This window comes from Poecile atricapillus, chromosome 1, assembly GCF_030490865.1.
Source record: "Poecile atricapillus isolate bPoeAtr1 chromosome 1, bPoeAtr1.hap1, whole genome shotgun sequence".
NCBI classification, from domain to species: domain Eukaryota; kingdom Metazoa; phylum Chordata; class Aves; order Passeriformes; family Paridae; genus Poecile; species Poecile atricapillus.
In genome coordinates this window covers 14,479,398-14,499,316 of record NC_081249.1, presented here as the reverse complement: position 1 = coordinate 14,499,316, position 19,919 = coordinate 14,479,398, and the positions used below count along the sequence as shown (strand labels likewise).

At 40.0% G+C, this 19,919-nt stretch overlaps 1 protein-coding gene across 2 annotated transcripts in view; it reads right to left on the bottom strand.

Moving 5' to 3' along the window:
• Positions 1 to 4,269: 4,269 nt before the first annotated feature.
• Positions 4,270 to 19,919, bottom strand: part of SMPX (small muscle protein X-linked) — a 40,210-nt gene continuing 24,560 nt past the window's right edge. The window contains exon 5 of one of the 2 annotated variants that reach the window (XM_058829223.1): positions 4,270 to 5,373. The gene's annotated coding sequence lies outside the window, so the exon portion shown is untranslated. The remainder of the gene's footprint in view (positions 5,374 to 19,919) is intronic. The other variant, XM_058829222.1, reaches the window with a different exon arrangement.

Here is a 19,919-nt window from a genome sequence, read left to right as displayed (position 1 = left end):
AAGAGTGGAATGAGAACATGTGAAAGGTTCAAACCTGCAGATACTGAGATCAGTGAAGAAGGATGGGCAGGAGGTGCTCCAAGTGCTGGAGCAGAGATTCTCCCGCAGCCCCTGGTACAGCCCATGGTGAAGAAATTCTGCCCCTGCAGCCCATGGAGATCCACAGGGATGCAGAGATCCACCTGCAGCCTTTGGAGGAGCCCCACACCAAAGGAGGTGGATGCCTGAGAGGAGGCTGTGGGAGACCTGAGGAAAGAGGGGCCCTCCTCCCATGCTGGAACAACCTGTCCTGGGAGAACTGCACCCTGTGGAAGAGTGACCCATGCTGCAGCAGTTTGAGGGGGTCTGTTGTCCGTGAGATGGATTCACATTGGGAAAGTTCATGGAGAACTGTCTGCTGTGGGAGGGACCCCAGGGTGCAGCAGAGGAATGACTCCTCTCCCTGAGCAGCAGGAGAAGCCACAGGAGATGAACCCCCATTCCCTGTCTGCACTGCTGGAGTAGGAGGTGGAGGTGGAAGGAGGGAGGAGTGGGGGAAAGGTGTTTTTAAGGATTTACCTTACTTCTCATTATCCCACTCTGATTTTGTTAGCAATAAATTCTCTTCATATCTCTAAGTTGAGCCAGTTTTTCTCTTGATGGTATTTGATGAGTGATCTCTCCCAGTCCTTACATCAACTCATGAACCCTTCATTATATTTTCTCTCTTCTGTCCAGCTGCAGAGGAGAGTGAGGGGCTTTGGTGGGTGCCTGGCAGCTGGCCAGTGTCAACCCATGACATCTACTTGCATGGATCCTCTTCATGCCCAAAAAAAGTGTGAATCCTGCCCCTTGTGTCCAAACTTGCCTCACATGGTCAACAGCTATGTGTTAAGGATAGAAGATAATGTACTGCATCATCACAATGCTCAGTTCAGCTGTATGCTGACTTCTGCATTTCTGCTCATGCCAGGGCTTGGATTGTCAGTCTCATGTTGGAAGTGAGACGTGTTATGGACCACTAAAACCCTGCAATTACTCAGCTAGGCAAGTATTAGATGAAGATGAGGAACCGCTGGATCAGATGAAGATTACTCTCATCAGAAACTATTGCAGTACCTGTAAAAAACATTCACTATGGATGCAGCATCTGTAAGAAAGAAAAATTTAATCCCAGTTTCACTAAAGATACAGCAAAGGATTAAATAATTTTTCACAGTAGGACGTCCAGACAGAATCATATTTAATTATTTACCAGACAAGAATTAGCACCCACCAGTGCTTAAGAAACCCACAGTTGGTATCAGAGTCAGAGAGCTCTCACTTCACTTGCACTTGCAGTCACTCACCAGTTTTCTGCAGGATGCCTTTGGAAACATCATAGAATACTGCAAAGTGATGTAATGGGAAGTACATATAACATATGGATAGGTGTGCTTATTTTATAAATGGCTTTAAACTTCTTCCAAAGACACAGGAAAGCTGGATTTTACCAGGTTTGACTGATCTTACATCCAACCCTCAGGTTTTTTTGTCTCTACAGAGTATTTTGTCTTGCGGCTGCAGTATTTTTGAGGACTGAGAAACTGGCTTTAGGGGAAGTTTTCTTTGTATTTATTCATGCACCAATAGTACTAGGCAGCCCATATGCCAAAATTAGGATCTTTCTTCCAAATGCATTATTTAATCTGCAAAAACTCATTCAAATTAAATATGCACACATTAGAGAAACTGGGACTTAGTCAGAAGGGCAAAAGAAAATTGTTTCAATATTTTTCCCCTAAAGCTAAAGAAAAGATACAACTATTTTCATTGGCCCATCTTCTGTGATTTTCTTCTCTCAACATCAATTTTTTATAATAAAAAATAGCCAAAGTGCCAGATTTTTTAATGCCTTCTCATAAATAATTTGCAGACTGCATAAAACAAGAGATAAATAAAAGGACCTTCTTTATCACCCTTGTGAGTACACTGAGCACGATCCTGGTGAGATGCCATTGAACTCAGTGAACTGTGCCTGCAGGCTTTGATTTGGGGAACTCACATCCATAAACACAATTGCATGTAACTACACATGTTTTACAGATACAGTACGCAAAGCAGTACAGTGGGGCCTTGCTTTTACTGCTTTTATTTTTTTTTTTTTAACTATTTGCTTTTGCTACTAGCTTACACCATCACAGAAAAGACAAAACTGACAGTTTAATTCTATAATTCAAATTAATGCATAAATTCAAGCCTCCAGAGTTTTAAGACAAATAGCACTATTTGCCTCAGAAATGCAGAAGCCATATAATCTTTTAACTAAAAGTGATTAAACCAGAGTAACCAATGGGGATATATTCAAGCTCTTCAAAATTCTCAGGTAACAGTAATTATTATTATTTTACCTCTATCTTTATCTTTAATTCTAAGATAAATATGTTTGGATTTTTCTGAGCAGATAATCAGAAAAATCCTTAGAGTGTGATTTTGTTCACTGGCCAGTGATTAAAACACTCTCCCTAAACAGGTTGGGGTCATGCTCCTCATTAGACTAAAGCCTTTGCTGTGGGCACTGCATGATACCTATTTCTGTTTTTTCCAACAGAACATATTGCCACAACATCGTTGAACAATTTATCTTAGATTAATAAAATCTCTTTTTTGACATAAGGACAGAAAAAAAAAATTACAGTGCAGAGCACTGGGTAGGGAGTTAACAAAGGAAGCTCTCCCCCACCTTTCATGCCCAGTGCTTGATGACACGAGGGCAGTACTGTCCCTTTGATTTATTCTCACAGCAGCACTGTACAGAGGCCACAGGGATGACACTGAAATCCAGGTATTTTGCTTTCTATCATGGGTTCCCCACTGAGCAGGTATGGGGGAGGGCTGGAGGGGAGCTTGTCTCCAGTTCAGCTGCGCTTGCTGTGGTGCAGCCATCCCTCTGGCTCCCCTCTCCAGGGGTGCTCCTCAGAGAGGTGTTCATACACACCTGCCAGTGAATTTGGCTCATGCTCACAGACTCCCATGTGACCACAGGAAATGGGCATCATTTTATAGAATGATCTGTTACTGTGTATTTCTGTGCTCATTCTTCATTGTAAGACCTCAATCCTTCCCTAAATTTGTGCCATAATCTAACATCTGGGGGATAGAATTTCCCATGCCAGAAGTACTGGACTGCAGAGCTGCTTGGGGCATCTTTCACTGGCCTGTGAGTGCCCTACACTCAGAACCTTTAATAAGGCTTAAATGAAACATAGCCTCACTAAAACAAGATGTTCCAGACCAGTTGTAAGCTATTTACCAGCTGAGACAGACAGTCTTCACAGCCTCCTTTTTTCCTAGTACTTAGTTGCTAATTTCATGTTTTATTAAGCATTTCTTGTAGTCCTAAGACTTAACTCAGGGTTCCCACTGATCCCCGTTCCCCATTAGCTGTCAGTCTCAAGGGAGTGTAAAAATTTTCATTTAAAATAAAAACAAAGCTCATAAAAAGTATTATTTGCCTCTGACTGGTCCCTCCCCACTCTGAAGATGTTTCAGTGCCCCTGTTGGTACCCCTCCATTTGGAATGAAGGATTTGAAATCTGGCAAAAGAACCACACTTTCCTGTCAGGGATGGTTTTTTTTCGTTCACCTACACATTCAGGTGTGAAGTCCAGGATGTGGCCCAGACTCTCTCCATCCCCTTGAATTTCCACTATGAAGTTTCCTAACTATAAAAGGATGAGGGAAATGAGGCTTTACCTTTCCCCAGTTCTCTGAAATTATTTTTTTTTTAAGTGAGTAAAGAAAACAAAAACCAAGGCCCTGACTCATGTCACCATCAGCATGCTTTTGGATCAAGGGATTACGTGTTTTCTCTTTTTTATCATTTCCATACTGGTAGGAACAATGCAGTCTAATATCAGTGTCTGATAATGCAGTGTTGGGGAAAATTGTTCATTTTAATCTCATCAGGATGTAACTGAAAGGTGCTCCTGATGCATTCCATCTCTTGACATTTCCATTTTAGCCTGTTCTTCAGGGATGTTCACCTCCAAGAAATGCATTAAGGGATATCAGAGCATATAAGGATGAAGCAGGATAGTAAACAATGTTGATATTGCATATACAAAGTAAAAAATACAAGAATGCCATTTTAATTGAGCTGCAGAGAGTACAGCTCCTTTCTAATTTCCTGTACAAAGTAATGCAAATATATGGAAACTTAAAATTCAAAAATAATTTCAGTTAGCTCTTGTATTATCTGATAGAGCAAACAAGAATTAAATGGATGTCATTGTAAGTAATATACAACTTGAAATCTGTTTTCTAACCAGAATAATTATCTTTATTTTATTTGAATAAACAAGAGCCAGGCAGAGAGTTTCAGAGTATGTAGAATAGTTTCAATCAACATTAGAAGAAAGTTATTAAAAAGAGGTCCTCATATCCCTTTACTGTAAGTAACATAAAAGAGAACAAGGAGGCACAGTGTATTAAATTTCTCTTACAATAGGATCTCATTTCCAAAAATACAATATGCATCAAGCAGTCTTCTTTTATGTACAGTCCATATAATGCAAGCATCAAGGATTAGTCACTCTATATGAGAGGTGCTGTGATCATACATTACTTTTGCCCTGTGATCATACATTACTTTTGCCCAGCATCCATATTCCAATGTCTCCTTTTGATTTGAGCTTTTGAAGATAATGATCCTCCAAGCTATATTCATGAGTGTGTTCCATCAAGGCTGGATGACTGGTTATTTGAATAAAGGTTGCAGGTTTTCTGTCAGCTACCTCACATCTTGTATATTTATTGTATAAAGGTGAAGCAAAAGTATCAGAACAGGAATGCAGTGCATTTTAGATTCGGGAGGAAAGGAAACACTTTGTCTCTACAACAAAAGAAGAATTTAGCTCAACTCACCAGAAAGACCATTGATTTTAATATTTTCATTTCCTTTATTACACAATACATGATTCCTCTTCTATAATAGGAACTCACAATAGGACAAAAGGTGTTATATTCCTCATTTATTCTGCATTTTGTGAAGTAATTTAGAAACTCTTTTGCACACATTTACATTTTTCAAATAGAAAGAAACCAAATTAATTGACAATAATTATGTAATTTTTAAAAGCTTTATCTACTGTTGCTCAAACTTCAAATTACACTACTCTCTGTTCTCAGGTCAAAATCATTCCTATATTCATTGCCAGTTTCTTTGTTCTATTTTAGCACTACTTTCCTATATTAAACAAAATGGACAACAAGAAAGCATTGATATAAATGTACAAAGAAGATACTTCCTACAGGGTATTGAAGAGTTGGGAAGTTCATAGTCTTCATACAAATATATAAAATATTTGAAATTTTCTCCATTCATTGGAATCCATCCAGTTTCCCTTGTCAGACCTATGCAACAGATACAAGAGCAGAAATTAATCATTATCAGTGCACTCAAGGGTATTTTCAGATCATGCAGAAAAGCTGTGAGGGGGAGGACACTCCCCACACCTGCAATTTTTCCTTCGCTGACAGCACTTGTCTACAGCCAAGCTCAGGGAATGCAAATCTTTGTGATCCACTAGCTTCTCCCACCTACTCTCCAGATCCCTGTCTGATGATGCTTCATGATTTTGTCAATACTTCAGGCCTTTAAAGCCTGGAGCTTTGCCCTTGGTGCAGGGTGCTGGGGCTCTGCCATCTCGCCCCCAGGCACCCAGCGAAGTGTGCGAGCTGGGCAGCTCCAGCCCTACACAGACCTTGAGTGGGACTCAGCCCCAGGAAAACCCTGCCACTGCTTCAGCAGGCACAGGAGGCAAATCCTGCCATGTGCCCATGTTGCAAGGTGTAGGGACACATCAATTCATAAAAATAAAAATGGTTTAATTTTACCATTTAATACTACTTACTGATATATACATATATATATCTGTGCAGTTTTAATTTTTTTTAACTGCTTTGGTTATACTCTTCTCTTTCCTTTTCTGTTCTGCCCATTAGAGAATTCACTGGTGAGGCTCCATCCAAACTGAATAGTCCTGGGGAATTTTCAGCCTCTCTTCTTTTGGTAGCTTATATCTTCCTGTGACTACTTTTGTCACATCTCTGCTTCTCCCCTATTTCTGCTTTAATTCTCATGACTGACCAGTACTGAGGACAGTATTCTAGACATAGTAGCAAAGTATTTTCTGTGTTATTTTCATAAATTCCACTGTTTTATTTATTTATCTAAAGCAAGACTTGGGGGGGGCACTTAGCTTCTGTCTGGGGACTGATGAGCAATTTCCTTTGACCTGTCTACAGTGACTCTTTCCTGCATAGTCACTGCTAATTTGAAGCCCATCATAGGGCCTATTTCTGGTCTCTTTGAAGTTAAGAAATACCATGGTTGCTATTGGTATCAGTGGTTCCAGACAGCTCAGTACTGAAAACCTGAAAACAGGTTTTGCAATTAACTTTCAAAAGATCAAGACACTAACTTTCTCAGCATGTATGTTTAATCAGCTAAGATATAAGTAATTGAGGTGGAGGAATACACGTATTTCTGTTAAATTTTATTGAACTCACAAACCTTGAACAAATGCTTAGAAAACGGAGAAGAAGTCACAGGAGAAAACAAAAAATGGCAACCTTCTATATTTCACTATGTGTTACATGAAGTGAGGTTTTGCTGTGCTCCTGAACACATGCAGGCTGTGCATATTTTGAGCAAACAGTGGAGAGACATTCAAAAGGCTGGGACTGCTCAGCTTTCAGAAGAAACTCTTCCCTGGAGAAGAGGGATGCTATTAAGAGAAACCCTGCGTGGCTTACACCAACTGCTTGAAAGTGATGGCAACCTTTAAGTAAATAAGTCAAATGTTAATTAACTTGTCTTGAAGGAAAGTGAGAGGGTGTCATTGCCCACAGTAAAGCAGCCATAACACCACATGTAGTCTACCAACACTCTCTGTGGCCATTAGCAATCAAAAGATGTAGTCATCTCAGAGCTGGACTCAGTAAGGCAATGTTCTGTTCTGTTTCAGCTGAAATTTCCTTCCAGTCAGGTAATTTTAGGTATTTCTCGTTCTGATCTCAAAAACAAAATCCAGCTTTAGGGCTGCATTTGATGGCTCCCTGGGATACACACACACACATGTAATCCTGTCCTATATAATTACCTCCTGCCTACACACGCTCTCCATGTGCCTCAGCATTCAGGACTATTCTCCTCTCTCTTTCAAACTCTTCTATGCCTGTTCCTGGGTATGACAGGGTGGCTGTTTTCAAGTGGTATTGAATAAAACATTTCTGGCTATGACTGAACTCGAGGGCTCAAGCCTGGGATGAGGAGAAAGAGTGTGCAGGTCAGAGCAGGCAAATCTGAGCACAGGGTGGTCTTCAACATTACAAGTGTTTTCTGATTCTTCTGCTGAGAGAGGCCAGTGACAGATTCTGCCTCCAAACACATCAAGGGTAGATTGTGGCATGATGGACAGCTGTAATTTAGCATTCTGGGTTTTATGATTACATGATTTTTTTTGTACCTTTCTAGCAGATTCAGCATCTTAGATTTAAGGCTGTGTTTTCTGCAGGTGTCACCCTGGAAAAGACATCTGCCTTGCATGAGAGCTCCATGATTATCTTCTTTAAGTAGTTTAGCCTTTCCTTACTTCCTGAGCTCCTAATGACAGCCATCCTGTGCTGGGCATGTCAAGCCCCAAGGATCATAGCAATACAAAGAAGATGGGTACAAAGCCCTTGGGTACAAAAAGGATGGAGACAGACTTTCTTCACTGTGCCAATAATAGAAGTAATAGAAGACAACAGGCGCAAAATGAAATACAGGGAATTTCATCTAAATAGGAAATAAAACTTCTTTTACCATCAGGATGGTCAAACACTAGTCCAGGTTGCCCAGGAAGGTTGTGGAGACTCCATTCTTGGAGATATTCAAACCCTGACTGGATACAGCCCTGAGCAATGACCTGAGCAGGACATTGGACTGGATGTTTTCCTGAGGTGGTCTTGAGGCTCAGGCAGTCTGTAGGTCTGGCAGAGGCTTTGCTTGTCCCAGGGGAAGCTGTGCTCTACCCATGAGGGCCAAGGTGGATTCATGGGCCACCTGCAAGGTCTCTCTTGCCCCTGCCTGGCTGTGGAGCCAGTGAGTTTACAAACTAAAACAGCGAGGTGTTATAAAATGTATTACTGTGTTGCTAATAAAACAAGTAATCTGGTTGATGCCATTACTCTTGGTCACATGCTCCATTTTTTCAAATACTTCTTGTCCTTTCTTTGTTTCCTCATAGTTCCCACACCTCTGGCCTTCAGCTTACATTGAAATCAATATTAATATCCCTTAATACCTGCATGACCTCAGGGCTGAAAAGTCCAGACTGGCATTGTATCCCATCCAGACAAGCAAGTGCCTCTCTTCTTCCCTCCTTCCATGACACAGGTCTCTCACTAGGCAGTGGACCCACCAAAAAACCTTCTGTGTCCAGTTCTTCCAGTCACAACTGGGGCACAGCAGCTCTAACCAAAGCCTTCTGAGAGACCATGTGCCTACAAGAGTAGCTAGTTAGCAGGAGGAGCAATAAACACCAAAAAACCCAGGAACTCTGCCACTTGCCATTCAAAAGAAGCAAAAATAAAATTGCTATGATGATAAATCTTTCCTTAGGGCTCAGGTGCTGAGGAAAATTAAGCCCACTTTCCTCAAATTTTGTCTAAAGCATGCTGCTTGCAACTGGTGCTATTTTAACACCTGGTTACCGTATAATCTTTCTCTCAGGTATACTCTCTGCTCTCTGGTTGCTTATAATTATTACCTGAGCTCCCTTTGCAGTCAGTGGACCCTCTATTATCTCCCTGTGATGCTCTAATCCACTCAGACCTCCCACTGGCCAGCTCCAATTCTCCCTGTCCCAGCTCCCAAAGGCATGTTATTTTTAGAGCACAAACTCCTCCGGAGATCAATGGGAGCCTGTAAACTCAAAAATAGGTTGCTTATGGTACACTAATAATCCTCACAGTTATGCTCTCTGGTGATTCTTTCAGCTGCTGCAGGTTATCACCAGACTCCCTCGCTGCTCCAATCAACCTTGCACCGAACAACCCTCAGCCATTTAAAAAAAGAATATACTCGAGAGCAAATGCTTAAATGTTGTCCTGATTAAGGGTGAACATAAGCACATGCTAAGGAACACTTTGGAACATGGAATTAGAAGGTTTTTCAGCCCTCAAGACCTTTTCCATTCCCTGACTGAGAATCTGCAAGGCTATGATTGCAGTAGGTTGGATGCCAGTGTCACCCCCTGGATTTAAAAAAGACTGGATCCCTGAGGTTTCTGACCACGGAAAAAAAGCAGCAGCTATTTTTATATAATAAATTATTTAATGTATGTGCTGTTCAACACAGATGCAACATCAAAAATAAATACAAATAAAGAAATTAATTCCAAAATATCACTTTTATTTTCCTTTTTCAAAATTACAGCTTTTAATGCTGCATCTCCCTTTTATTCTCTGAAAATGCCCAAGTAGTTAACAGCAAGCAGACAAAATATTCTTTAAAAAAAACACTAGAAATTCCTGTTGTCAGTGTTTTCTGTTCTTAGAGAGCATGCTAGCTGAAAGAAGAAACATGAAATCCATCCATATTTTGGCTGTATCTCAATATATGCAATAAAATGACCACATTTGGTGCTAATATTATATTATAAAGACCATGCATGAATCACCTGGGCACTAAATAAATTTTCTTTCTTTATTTCAGTAGTTCCCAGCCCTATATATTTAACCTCAAAATTCTGTTATGGCATCCTCTTTTATAAGAAGTAACTTTACACAGGAGAAAACAGACATTAGCAGTTCAAAGAAGATCAGTGATTATAGCAAGTGCACCAAGGTTCAGTAAATGCCTCCCACTCAACAAGCTTCCAAAGTGAACGACCACATGATGTTTACTCCTCACCAGAACCCATTTATAGATCTCTTACTCACCACTATCTCAGTCATAAATTCAAGCCCCAAATAGAGGCAGCAAGGAGTGCTCTATCTGGGAGCAGACAGAGAGTTCACAGATGGAGAACTGGTCCTGGTCTTCACAATACTGTTTAGCCAGGCTGGATCATGATTTAAGTCATCCACACTCTAAAGATTCCAAACTAGTGGAAGAGTTTATCACATAGCATGTGAATTGCACACAGACAACAGGTATGGTTGCTTGAAGAAAATTCTGCATCTTTTGGAAAAATTGACTAAAAGGGTTAAAAAATGCTCCTTCAAAAGTGCAAGTGGGAAACAAAGGTAGTGACTAATCTTATGGGATTAGGAGACCTAAGAAAGAGTTTTGTTGCCATTATGTCATTTAAAAGACATCTGGCCATTCCCAGCAAATAGCACACTGGGAATGAAAAGGGTATCGGTTACAGTAAGGTAAGAAGGGGACAGAGGTCACAAATGTCTGTTAGTCTGGAGCAGAATTAGCCCAGAATTACAAACACGCTGCTCTACAGAAGGAAAAACCTGGGCATAAGGTAAATCCAGGGACATGTCTCCTTTCATTTCTCTAGTGAATTGTCAGGGTGAAATAAAGCCAGACTATCTCCTTAGACTCTCTCCTACACATCTGGTAAATGCCTTGACCTTTTGGAGACAGAAACTTGGAGTGCCAGTGGATCTGCTTTAATTCCTCTCCCCTCACTTCCCTTTGACGGGCAACACTTGCTACAAACAGCTTCTCCTATGCAACTTCTTTAATATTTATATCATATCAAGATCACTGTCCACAGATGCCAGAGGAAGCAGTAGGAAGTCAAATGTGCTCCAAGTTAACATATTAATACTGTGATGGGGTGCCAGAGAGATGTTTTAAGTTGCAAAGGGGAGGGAGTTCATTTCTTGACTCCTTTCCAATGATATCTGGTTGACTAAATGAAAGATCTTACTTTAAATTAAACTGTACTTTCCTGCATGTTTTTTTACAAATAATTTCAACACATTTGATATATTTCTGTCAGGATAATGAGAGCAACTCTCATCTAGTTGAGCATATATCATACCTCTTTTAAAATATGCTTCCTCTCATTTTTATTTTCTGGGAATTGTCTCTTGAAATACTTGAAAGATAAACATTTATACTCTTAAATTTTTTTTAACTCTTTTTTATTTTGCTTTTTACCTACAGTCAATAAAAATATTTTTATAAGCAGTAAGAAAGAAGCTGAAAATGGAAATTTAGGTTGCACATACACATATATGCAGGGTTTCAAAACAAAGAAAGATGAAGGTCAGAATTTTATTCTTTCAATTTGTCTGACAAAGAATGCTAGGGGAAAAATATTTTCCTCCAAAATGCAAAAAAGAAACTTTTTATTAACAAACTTTGCTATCCTCTCTATGAAGAAATTATTGAAAGCCATATGCTCCTTTTGACATACATATGTTCTTTCTCTAATTTACATCTCAGTTCAGACAGCGTGACATGGGGAGTGAAGGAGAGTTTTGACCCTTTCACTGTTTGCAGCTCAGTGGTGCTCACAGAAAGGAGCTGCAGCCAAGTGCTGTGTAACAGCAGCTCTAGTCAGACACAATAGACCCTTTTATTTAAGACAGGGAAAGTCAGGTGAAAACATTCCTCATTTTATACTGTTATCAAAATTTCTTGCTACCTGCAGTGACACAACACCTTGACACCAAAGGAACTTGCAAAAGAGACACAGTTTTACTCTGTGGTTCTGAAATGACAGCTGTCAAACAGAAGTCTTTCAGATCAACATGAATTCTAAATTTTTGTTCTCTGAAAAACCTAATGTCTATAAAGACATAATACTTGTCATTTGTTATATTGGCTTTTTTTTGTAAGTGGAACCCAGATGTTGATGATCCACACGTATGTGGTCCAAGATGTTGCGATAAGTAGCAGTTTCAGAAGTGAAAAGACTCCCTCAGATATTTCCAGTGACAATAAACAAATATCCCTACATCTTGACTAGTACTAATTCAAGAGTTTTGGGATTTGTAGTGTCTTACAAACACTACAACCTCTATGGCATGGAAATGTCTTCTGAACTTCCACATCTCTTTAGCTTTCCCAGTTATAATTTTACTTTTGTTTTGGCATTTCTTGGCTGAGATCTGAGAAAGCTGCCCAAAACATTATGCTGGGCTGCCAGTTCCCATTTACATGAAATAGAACCTTAATGAGCATGGGTTTTTTTAGCTAATGGATTCACTACAAATGCTGATATAAATACATTGTCTATAAAGATAAAAAACAACAGTTTCTTAAAGATGGCAAAGCATATCTTGATGCATATCATAGCTGAGTAGTTCATAAACAGACTGAATTTTAAAGGACTGATTGTGCAGAACATTTACAAATGTTATTACAAAGAAAACCCTATATACATTCTGGTATACTCTCTATTATTTGTATTATTGCTACTTCTGCAATGACTTTTTCTGGAGCTATCCTTTATATTTTCTCTCCATCCTGTACAGGTTTTAAAGCACAGTAGCTGTACCAGATGCTTACCCGACATTAAATTCAAGTTTTCATTTCAATTTTCTGCTTTTAATTAACATTTTCACTACAAATTGTCATAACTTAAAGTGTCACCCCTATAAAAAGATTTTGCTGACCCATCTTCAGTTGCTTTGGGACTGTATGAGGTCATTTGTGATTCATAATCATGAGCAAAGATTAAGCAGCATATACCATATGATGTGATAAAAGTTGTTGATAAGGAGCAGCAGTGGCTCTTTTTACCTCTGCTAATGAGAACTATTCTGCAGCACTTTCTACCTTTTAAATTAGCATCTTCTGAGGGAAAAAAAAGCTTTTCCTTTCTGGCACTTTAGTAAACTCTGCCAAGTCCATTCAGGTGTGTGCCTACAATTATTATTCTTTGCAATTATTTATCAATATAGGGGAAATTGTTCTCTGAATTTATGTTAAGTGGCTCCCATTCACCTATACAAACTCTGCATTAAAAAGCATTTGTTTCCAGTGTAGGCATCACTCAATAACTTGGTCACTGTTGTCAGGTATCATCCTGACCATGGCAGCAAGTACACCCAAATATTCTGTTAATGAAGCCAAGTGACTTAAACAGCTTAAGCAGCAAAAAGTTTATGTTAGCGAGATTAGAGAGGGATTTCTTGGACAGTTTACTTGAATTTAATTTTCATTCCCCATATCAGCAGACAGTGAAACTTCAGTAATTATCATTGTAACAAATTCATCAGTAAGGAAGCCAAAGCGTAATGGCTGATCCTGCAAAGTGTTTATTACCTCCTTTGAAGTGCAACAAATCCTATTGATTTCTCCAGTGATAACCAAAACCACTCAGCTGCTTGCAGGAACAAGGTGGAAAATAGCCAGCAGCAACTCACCTGGGTGGTGGCATAGCATGAAAAAGAAAAGAGGTTGCTAGGAGCCCTTATGGACTGGTAATAGTGATGTCTACAAGACAAAGATCTATGCAGAAGGGACCAGACAAAGCACTAATACAAATAAGATAATGATTGGTAAAATGTTCAGTACAGAAAAACAAACAAACAAAACCAAAGTAAACAATAAAAATATTAAAAGAGGAAGTCAAAAAATGCCGTGACATTTAAAACAATGGGACATCTTTCTTGTACTGAGAGTGGTGATGCAATATGAAATGCACCCTCTGAGAGTTAATTGCCTGACTGGGGCTTCTCAGCCAGGGCATGTCTCTGAAAACAAAGTTTCCAGCTAGGAGAAAATGTATATGGCAGTGGGGGCTCTTGCTGCAGAGGCTCCCTGCGGTCAGCACTTGGCAGCCCACCACAGAGATGACCTGGGGAAAATACCTCAGAGGTGTCTGCAGCTGAGGTACAAAGGCAAGAGAACGATTCCTGGTACTGAACTGGCAACCTGGATCAAACATGCTCAGATTACTACACAGCTAAAACACGGAATTCCTGGATTGCTTCAAAAGTGACGTGAGCGTGGGGGCCACAGCCTTCGAGCTGGATCGTGAGGGGACCCACCAGAAGCAACACAGCTCCAAAAAGCCAAACCCTCTCCCATCCCATGGAGGACAGCACGATCAGGGGGACCAAAGGCATCTGGCACCTCTCAAACCCTTGCTGCCTGCTCTCCTGGCAGCCCCACTGGCTCCCGTGGAAGCACAGAGACCCAAGAGCAGGAGCTGTGCCTGGCACAGAAGGAGGTTTGGTGAGGCATGTCCCAGCCTTTAAATCCTCCAGTAGCTTGGACTGTAAAATTCCACAGTGATCTTAACAGTGCGTGTCTGCACCAGACCCGCAGCATCAAGGGTTTGAAGCTGCTGAGCAACAGCTGTTGCAAGTACTTAGAACTGGTGTTTGGGGTGGACAGAGAGCTAGAAATCTAACAAATCAAAGCTTCTTGACAAAAGTGCCTGATCTAGTTTAAGAATTTGGATTCATTCTCAGGAAATTGAACATCCCCAGATATTCTGTGATATTCTGGGAAAATTCAGGCCACCCAGTTTTGTTTTTCTAGAAAAATATTTGATTTGGGGAGGCTGAAATTTGGAGAAAGATTATGTTAATTTTACTGACATTTTTATGGTAGGGTAAACTCTTCCAGGCGAATCCTTTTGGCAGTTTTATTGTAGTCCCTGAAACAGTGCAATAAAAGCCATTCTAGGGATGGGCTATCACCCTCAAGATGGTGCCAACTCACGCCATATGAACTCTAAAATGCACAACTGTGCTACGTAATTAAATTATGAGCAATGATTTTCAAGTTGTTTCGCACAAAAGAGATTCTGGAGGAAGGCACTGGCCTTGGACTTCCTTCACACTGGCACTTCATTTGTGCAGGGTCTCCAATCAAATATTAAAGCTTTACCCGAAATTATGTATGAAACATTCTCACAAATCCAAATGCAACCTATCACACAGCAAAATGCTGCTGCTGGAAAGGTTCTATGATTTCACACCTGAATGCTCATGTCTTTTGCTATTGTCATGCTGACTGCCACTTCAAACTCCTGGCATTTTCTCCAGAGACACACCCCAGTGCTAAGCAACACTGCTTCGTGTCTGCATGGTTTTCACAAACAGAGGAGTGGTTAAATATTGTTTGCATTTTTTAAATTAAAAAATGGTAAGACAAAGGTTAAGAATGTTTGGGGGTTTTTTTTGCCAGAGATAGTAGCGCTGCAGGGACAAAGACTGTGGAAAGTGAAGTATTTGGCACGCTGCTGATTCCTATGGAGTCCCTCACTAATGGCATTTCTAAAGCACCATTGATCTTTATTGACAGATGACTTTTGTGGAGTCAATGGCTTTTTCTTTTACAAAAAAATTGAGGAACTTAATGTTAGAAAGCACATATTAAAATAATATTGAGTTGATAAATGACTCACATAAGCATCAGTTAATCAGTTAATCAGTCAGGACTGAACACGAAGCCTAATAGTGGTTATTCATGTTCAAATATTAAGGTATCAATACCAAGTTTTCTTTCCCCTATACTTAAAGTGAGGTAGGCTATTTCAGAGACTTACTGGTATGTACAAAAGATGATTCAGCATTGCTGTGCTTGTTTTGTAACCCTGCATAATTTTGTAGCTACAAGATGGTATGAAGATAATTGTTATGAATCATAAAATTCAGGCAACACAATATAAGGCAGACTGTACAGTATGCTAATTTCATGTGCAATGACAAACACATAAACACTCAGCTTCCATACTGCCTGATTTTTCACTTCCTTTCTGACTTTAATATTTTCTGAAGATTTTTATTTAATTATCTATAAGAATTCCCATATTGTCCAGGATCCTAGCTCTGCCAGTCATTTTTTATTGTAAATACTTTCCATTTTCATGCAGCTTTAATGGTTGAGAAGAAAGGTGTAAGCACTGAGCGTTGACTGGTTAGACTTTTAAAAGCCATGTGTTCAAACTTTGGCAAGGCAGACTGTTGTTTTATGTTTGTCCCTGAAAAATAGGCACATTTAATGTTGATTTTAGAAATGACTATCTTAAAAAAAAAGTTTTATAAAAACAAAGTCTGATCATGTGTATCCTAAAGGTAATTGATTTTTGGGGTTGTTTCTATATGCTTACTTTGGGATTAAAATTATATAAATATTTATATAATGACCTTTTATGAATTTCAAGTTCCAGGGCAATGAAAATAGAAGCAAACTATCTTGGTGTACTGCAAACACGCCCTTTCTTCATTCAGTGAAGCAAAAGGGTGAAATGACAAGGGAATTATCAGGTTGGATAATTACTGGAGAAAAAGCCAAGTTTGCTTGATTTGTTGCTTGAGAGTTGGCATGGGCTGAGGCTGCTGAAAGTTATTTAAAATGCAATGAGTTTTTGTACCTTAGAGTATGCCAAGAGTCAAAATGGTCCAACATTTTTCTGATGGAACATTTCTCCACTGGGAAAGTTTTGTGCTCTGAAAATATAACTTTTTATGGAAAGATTTTGCTTTCAGCAATTCTCCTGATGCAACATGGAACACTGAACATGAGTGGTCTGGCCAGTTTTTTATGCCCAGGAGGCTGGTGCTGCTCTTTGACTTTGGGGGCTTCCAAGGGTCAGCAATTTCAGGTCTGACAGACTCAAAAATCCTAATCCCTGCTCAACACTCCTAACATTCAGAAGCTGCTGGACATAGCAGTCAGAGAAGAAATATTCTATTTTTTTAAACTGTAAATAGTATGATTTAACCACAGCTTTTCCTGCTCCCTTGTGATTCAGCTGAAGGCCCAAAGCTGCAGTATAACATAAACTTGGCATTCCCAAACTGGTTCCACAGCCTCTGCCTCATCTCAGCCTCCTGCCGCATTGATCTGCACCTTCATTCAGGGGTGTGATGCCAAACACTTTAATGCTGCCCTTCAAGATTCATTTTGACAGCTACAACCTCTAAAATGAGCTGTATACCCAGTTTCTCCCAGACTCACAGACTGACCCACAGGAAGTACAAAATTATTTTTACGGATGGGTCAGAAGCCAAGCCCCATGTAGGTGCTAAGCAGTACTCACACATAAAACAATAATGATACCAATAATAATAAAACCCTATTTGGCCCACAGTGATATTTAGTACACAATAAGACACAATTCACAGCATGAAAATTTGAGACAAACAGAGGGATAGGCAAAAGACAGCTCAGTTATATTGGGTATAATAATCAACAGACTTACAATAGGAGCTGTCTGACTGCTGACACACAGCAATGACTATTATTTTTATGCAGCAGGCTTCCTGAGCCCTCCCAGGGCAGTATTTTGAAAGCATTTAGCTGATTAAACATGCAAGCTCCTAGAAGTGAGGTACTTAGTGTTTCTTCGGGAAGCTGAGGAGATACTTAATTGCAGGTTTGGAGAGCTCAAAGTACTTTAGAAGCTTGCCCTCTAGTTTCCCTGAAGAGTTACTGCCACAATGCAGTATTTACCGACATGTTTTGACTGGGATTTATCTCACTGTAACAGTTACTCCCCCCCCCCCGCCTTTTTTCTAATCACAAAAAATAATTAAAAAAAAAAAAAATCACAAACCCACATCTTACCAACAATCAACAGTGTAAATAAATTCGATTCACCATTAACCCTTTGGGCAATGTTCTCTACTAAACCATTATATGAACAGAGTTGACAAAATCACAATTCATTTGAAAACTAGTGCTTGGGAAAAATATAGTCTTTATTAATGGCAAACCCAGAAGCACGAGAAGACAAAAGACTGTCAGAAAAGAATCTTTTGCATTTTTAGCACTTCAGATTGCTGAAGCAGCTGAAGGACGCACTGTTCCTTTACATTACTATTGAGAAGAGGCTGGGGAAAGTAAAACAGCCACATTTCTGTGGTAGCCAGGGAAACACAGAATGGCAGCAGCACAACCTACCTGCTTCTGCTATTGGAGTAAAAGGAAAAGAATGCAGCAGTGTAACCTCTACAGACCCTTTTTGAGCAGAGGGCTGCTGCCCCTTGACCTGCCACCCTGGGGAGGAGGGATCATCCTGCAGATGTTCCCCTGCTGCTGCCTGATGTGCTCCTCACTTTAAAACTAAACTGCAATTAAAGCTACAAAGACAATTCACCTCAGAAGCATCCTAGACCTGAACACTAGCAAGGGCTTTGCCAGGATTTGTGTTTGTTTGGAAGCCTCAGGAAAGGAACCTGAAAGGAGCCTCTGCTGTAACTTTGGCTCTTCTAGGACTTTTCAGGGATATCATGGGCACCTGGACAGTTTGAAGCTCTGTGAGAGCAATACACGCTGTTGTGTGTTGCTCTCCCACTGAAAGCGATGTACCCAGAGATCCCAGTGAGCTGAAAGGACATTTAGTGGTCCTTGCTGGGCTCTGAAGGCAGGAGAGGTTACTTCTCAACTGTGAGGCTGCTGTGGAGCCAGGTGGCTCCTCAGTGCAGCTCCACTGCAGGAACAAGGATGGGCAGCATGGGGGTGTTGGGGCTGGGGTCAGCCAAGAGCTGCCAAACCTGAAGCAATCCCTATCCCTAAGCTCTCTCAGACTGATTTCTCTGTTCTCAGTGCATTAGCAGCAAGATCTGTAATCTTGAAGACACTGAGAAGAGGCTCCTCTCCAAGAAAGAAAATAGAAATCTCAGCTATCTCTATTTGGGCAGCAATATCCAATGTATTCATCATGAGTTCTGTCTCTTCTGCCCAGTCTGTACTGCAAATAACCCACATTTGACTCTCTGTGCTAGTTACAGTTTCTAAAAATGCTACTTTCTCCTGGTCATATGGCTTCCTCTCACAGAATTCATAATGTATGAGTGAGTGTTGCTCCATGTAAATATAGTGTACATCTGATATGCCTACAGATAATATCACAGCACAACTGAACTGTGATTAATCGTGGTACTAATCATCCACCTGTTTTCTTTCAATATAACTCTGGCACGTGCAATAAAAGGAGAGAGCCTGAGACAATGGTCACATCCCTGCAAGTATGAGGGAGATGAGACAGAAGATGGCTATGGTTTTATTTTCAATACATTTAAATCGAGACTTAGTGATCACTGTGCATTTTGCAAATATTTTCCTGAAATTCTTAGCACTTTGTATGAAGCAAAATATATTGAAAAATAAAGCAAATGGGAAGAAAAGGAAAGGGTGGTAAGAAAATGATTGCCAACTCAAACCCCAGCATAGTTTTTCCATAACCCACATTCTCGGCAGCCTCTTCTGCATATTTAAATCTCATCCTAGGTTTTATGGCTCCTTTGCCACGGCAAAGTGAGAGTTCTTAATCAGCTCTGGAAATTTGACAGCCGTCTTGCACCTAACCCAGAGGATCTCCTCAGAGATGGAAAAGCATGAAGCCAAGACATCATATACAGGCTGTTAATTTAACTTGACATGTTACTGACTGCATTAGAAAACTGTGTATCTGACATGTGCTCCATGCAGGATCTGCTCAATTCTTCACATTATCTCACTTCTGCAAAGCTACTGCAGGTACTGGGCCAGTTTGTCTGTGGAAAAGTAGCTTTATATTTGATACTTAAATCTACAGTACACGTTTTTTTTCACATCAGTAACCAGTACATACATACATATATATACACACACACATATATGTTGTGTTTATAAGATTTTGTCATTTATTAGCGTTTCAAATATAAACCCATCTTTTGCCAAGGAATAGACAGGTTTCTTCAAAATGTAAATGAAAATGTTACAACATGTTGCCTGTCCTGTTAATACTTGATTTACAATTGATGACAGGTGAGCATTTAGAAATGAGTTATTGGGATTGACTGGAAGACATATGGGAGAACTAAGCTTTCTCAGGGTACCATGTTTCAAAACAGAAAATTGTTTTTTGACTAAACAAGTTGAAAAGGAAAAAAAATATGTTTCCACAGAGAAACAGAAGGAAAAGCTGAGAGGAATCACCTGCTATTAAAAAACAGGCACCAGAGACCAATTATATTTTGGTTTTGAATTTGCATGGGCA